The sequence below is a fragment of the Capsicum annuum genome, chromosome 9 (genome assembly GCF_002878395.1).
Source record: "Capsicum annuum cultivar UCD-10X-F1 chromosome 9, UCD10Xv1.1, whole genome shotgun sequence".
In the NCBI taxonomy this organism is placed as follows: Eukaryota; Viridiplantae; Streptophyta; class Magnoliopsida; order Solanales; family Solanaceae; genus Capsicum; species Capsicum annuum.
Window position 1 is genome coordinate 206,281,498 of NC_061119.1, and position 4,969 is coordinate 206,286,466.

Below are 4,969 nucleotides of genomic sequence, written 5' to 3' on the forward strand. Positions count from 1 at the left end.
GTAGTTATTATCTCTAATTAGAATTACAAATAAATAATTCTTATATATAAAAAATATTCATAGTTATTATCTCAAAATTTTATCATTCCATAAATATAAGGGCTTAATTATATTATCGGGCGAAGCGGTACCTGTTCTCTAGTTTAAGAATAAGAAACGAATGGAGTAAATGGCATGAAATGCCATTAGAATATCAAAGTAACCTATTGCATGATTGTAAAAACTGATGGAGTAAAAGCACTAAGAATCAAGAAAACTTATTTTGAGCTATAGATACCAAAAAAAAAATTTTGATTTATTTTTTAGAATTAGGTCTTGAAAAGGGTAAAAAGTGGGTCAGGATTTTAGAGTCATGGATTCCTTTAACATTCTTAAAACTTGGAAAAAAATGCAACTTTCTTAAAACTACAACATGGTCCTTTTTTATATTTTTTAATTTTCAAAACATTTACTAAAATCATTTAATATTTTCAACTACACATTTTTCTCTTCTCAAAACCTTCCTTCTCTCGATTTATGTTCCAATTTTTTCGAACAATAAAATTTGGTTGATTATTGCTTCCTCAGGCAAAATTTTTCAATTTCTCTTGCTCAGGTAAATGTAATTTTCTTCCCCAATCAGTTTGAGATTCATTTTAGTAATTATTTTCGATGACGCTATGTGTTGGAGTTCTTTAATTTTGACAAAAATTGCACTGTTCTTCGTTGAATTAGTCAAAAATTGAGTATTTTTAGTTAATATGTTCGATTTCGCATGTTTAATCGGATTTTGCTTTGGATAATGATTAGCAATTTTTTCAATTTTTGTAGTTATATTGCGTTTGATTTTGAATTTTTTGTACTGAATTGGACCCATTTTAATGTTGTTGTTATTGTTGTGAATTGCACTACCAATATCTGGTGAAGTTGGAACTTGATTTGCATGTTTGATATGAGGCGTTTTCCCGTTTTTCTTAATAGACCAGTGGTCGATAGATCGACCACTGCAGATTTATTTTTGCTTCGTTTGTTCGTTTTTATTAATAGACCAGTGGTCGATAAATCGACCACTACAGATTTATTTTTTGCTGTAGATCATAAATGGTGAGAAGAGTTCATAGAGCAGTTAAAAGGCCTGCTTCTACCAGTAGGAAGCGAAAATCCAAAGAATTTTTGAAAACTTCTAAGAGAAAAAAATCCATAGTCGATGAATTGGGGTCGAAAATCGAATCAAAAATTCTTGCCGATATTTTTAAATATGACGAAAGTAGTGCACACGAGAGTGAGGATGCTGAGGATAGCGAAGGTAAAATCAAGGGGAAAACGAAGAAGAAAGTGAAAGTGATAGCGGGGACGGTGATGATAGGAGAGATAGCAGAGACGGGGAGGAGGATCCCCCTATCCTTGCCAATTTGTGCGAGAGATATCCCAGTTGAGTCGTACGGCCTAACAACCTGAATGGATGATCTTGGGTCTTTTCCTGCAAAGATTTCTGTGAGAGTAAGAATGGCGGTGTACCGAGAGTTTAGACAGGTTCTTGTTGAATAAAAGTTGTATTATGATTTTAAGAAGACATATTTCGGACACTAGAGGCATATTACGGAACATTTTGAGTTTAATGGACAGATGATTCATTATATGTTGCTGCGACGTATAAAAAAAACTACATGAAATTTGGTTTTGTGTGAAAGGTAAGCCAGTTTATTTTGGCTTAAAGAAATTTTCTTTGATTGTTGGGTTGAATTGTTCAGCATATCCCCATGAATCAAAAATGAATAAAGTCCTTCAAAATGGAGAAAGCTTTCATTTTAAGGTGACGAAGAACAAGAGCATTACTACTGCAAAGTTGATTAGCCTGATGAAAGGTAATTGGTTGAATAATCAACAAAAGTTGAAGTGTGCTTTGGTTTTCTTTGTGCACGCGATGCTGCTGGCAAAGGACCCGTCAAAGAAGGTAGATTCAAACCAGATCAAGAAGGCAGCTGATTTAGAATTCTTCAAAGGGTATCCATGGGGAAAAGAGTTCTTTGAGCTGACCTTGAGCTATCTGAAAAAGAAGACTGATCTGACCAGGCAGAAAGAAACTTTTGTCAAGAGGAACAATACATCGTACGCGTTATTTGGCTTTCCCTGGGTGTTTCTGGTACTTATAATCAACCGGCTTATTGATTTATTATAGACTCCTACATATTTATGCAATAATACATAGACACTATAGACTTACTTGTGCTTCTATTGATTGCAGGTTTGGGTATATGAGGCCTTTTCTCATCTGGGAAGGTACGCTGGCAAGTTGTTGGAATCGCCCCTGCCCATTCCCCGTCTTCTTCGATGGCACATGTCGAAGTGCGAGAACATAATGAAAGGCGACCCATTTAAGTACGAAGGAAACAGCACAAAGGTAAAATTATACTTATTATGATATAATACTAATATTATTATATTAGCGAATGTCTTGTAATTTATTTATTTTTTTTGTAGATTGTGCACCCGTACCTTAACCCTACTGTCCGTGAGATGGAGCAGAGATACATGAAAACTTTTAAGCCATACACGAACGAAGTTAAGGATACGTCCATTGATGCGTTGAAGACGCAGCTAAAAGGTGTGACTTTCCTGACTTCATTAGTGGAGGTCGCGTACGAAGACGAAGATTTGGGTGGCCACCATTATGTTCCAAGTCCACCACACCCTTGTGATCATGCTAGTTCAAGTGGACTCAAAACTTCAGCAGACGCTTCTAATGACAATTACCTGCGCGAGCGCATTGCTTTGTTGGAGAAAAGTCTACTGGATATTGCTTCTTTTGTTAGAGATGAGAGGCTGGAGAGAATCGAGAAGAATATAAAAAAGCAACAAGAAGAAGGTAAATCAATTTATTTTTTGCTCTTCCAATTTAATTTTGTTGTATATGTTTAATAATCCTTTCAAAATAATACAGCGCACCTCGAAGCATCCCTCTTAGCCGGCATCAAGTAAACCTCGAAGAACTTGCAGTTGCAGTGACGAACATAGCTACAGCAGATGAAAAAGGTGAAGAAGAGAAGAAAGAAGAATAAACGGAAGAGGAGAATGCAGAAGAAGAGGAGAATGCAGAAGAAGAAGAAGAAGAAGAAGAAGAAGAAGAAAAAGAAAAAGATGAAGAGATGACAGCTGAAGCAGAAGAAGAAAATGAGGAGAAAACAAAAGAAAATGGTGAAAAGAAATCAAAAGAAGAAGAAGACAAAAACGAGAAGGCATTTGAAGAAGAACTAGTGGTCGAACAGGAGGTTGGAAACATTGAAGAAGAGAAGAAGAGAAGAAAAATGAGAAGAAAGAAGTTGAAGAAGACGAGAAAAAACAGGAAGAAAAAGAAATGGATGTGATGGGCATTGTTGCGGAACTCAATCAAGAAAACAAGTAGTTTTGTGGATTTGGAACAAACAATTTTCTTAATGATTTGTTTTTTTAGTGATTTTTTATTTATGGATAATTGAATTACATATATTTCACATGTTTTTTTAGTGATTTTTTCTTTATGGATAATTGAAATACATATATTTGACATGTCAATGATGGCATTCACTGATGAAATAATGTTTAGTTATTCCATTGTCTCATTAGATTAAACAGCTGGCTGCATTGCGTTACCAGTTCAACTGTTGTCCTAATTTATAGTGGTTGATTGGAAACATAATAGAAGTTGTTGTCTATAATTTATAGAGTTAACATACTATCGATTGAGTAATTCATATATTTACTTATCGTAACTATCATGGTTTATAGAGGTCGATGATAAAAGACGTAGAGATAATTCTCTATTAATTATAGAATACACTCGGGATTGATTTAAGAAACCTTACATCTATTTATTTAGTTTTTTATATCCCTATTACATCTTTTCAGAAAGACAACAACAATAACAAACCATACAATAAATTTTTTAGGCCTTTCTCTTTTTCCGCGGTCAAAATCAGACTTTGCTTTTCTTGATCCCTCTCCATTTTGACTTCTTTTAGCGATCCTTTCAAGTAATCCCTCTGCTTTTCGGCTATTTTTAGCAATGTCATGAGTAGATCTCCATTTTTTTCAGATTCCCGAAGCCTTTAGAGTATATGAAACTTGAAAGCGCCTCGAAAATTTGATGTCGATGGGCTGCTCGTCGGTGAGTCTTTGTCAAGTCACTTAAAAAAAGAGCATCCGTCATTATCTTTTTCAACCGCACAGTTAAAGAATTTTCGACCTGGATTTCAATCGGTGCGTGACGTCCTAAAAACAATTGGATTGCCACAATGACATATGTAGGACACTTTTGCATTTGATTTTTGGGATGCTTGAGATATTGTAGTTGTTAACAAAAATTGAAGCCAAAAAAATGAGAGTGTTAACACAAAAATAGCCTTCCTTTTATAGAAGAAAAGAGTGAGATATTACCGTTAGTGTTGATTTGACGTGTACTTTATGACCGTTGTAAAAATCTGACATTTTCATTTTTGTAATTGCTGGTCTTGTTTCATAGACCTTCTTTATAATCGATGCCTTCTCAAGCTTTTGGTAGATGCTTCACCAAATAGATAGACAATCTAGCATATACTAAGTGCTAATTCCTTAATAACCGCACTAGACTGTGCTACATATTCATAGACAATAACTAGCACATATTTTGACAAGAATTTTTTAATCAATAAAATAATAGATAATTAAATTTTATGCAATTAAAGGAGTTTGAACAAGCCATGTGATAGCATGAGAGTCCACGTAAATTGTAAGTGGTGAAACAAGATGTGAGGTGATGAGTTGTGGTTTAACAAATGAATTCCTCACAACATACTTGTGCTTTGGTAAACATTGCCCTAAGGATGTTGGTTGTTCAACCACAACTCATCACCTCACATCTTGTTTCACCACTTTCAATTTATGTGGACTCTCATATGATCACATGACTTGTTTAGACTCATTCGATCGCATAAAATACAATTACTTATTATTTTATTAATTAAATAATCATTTT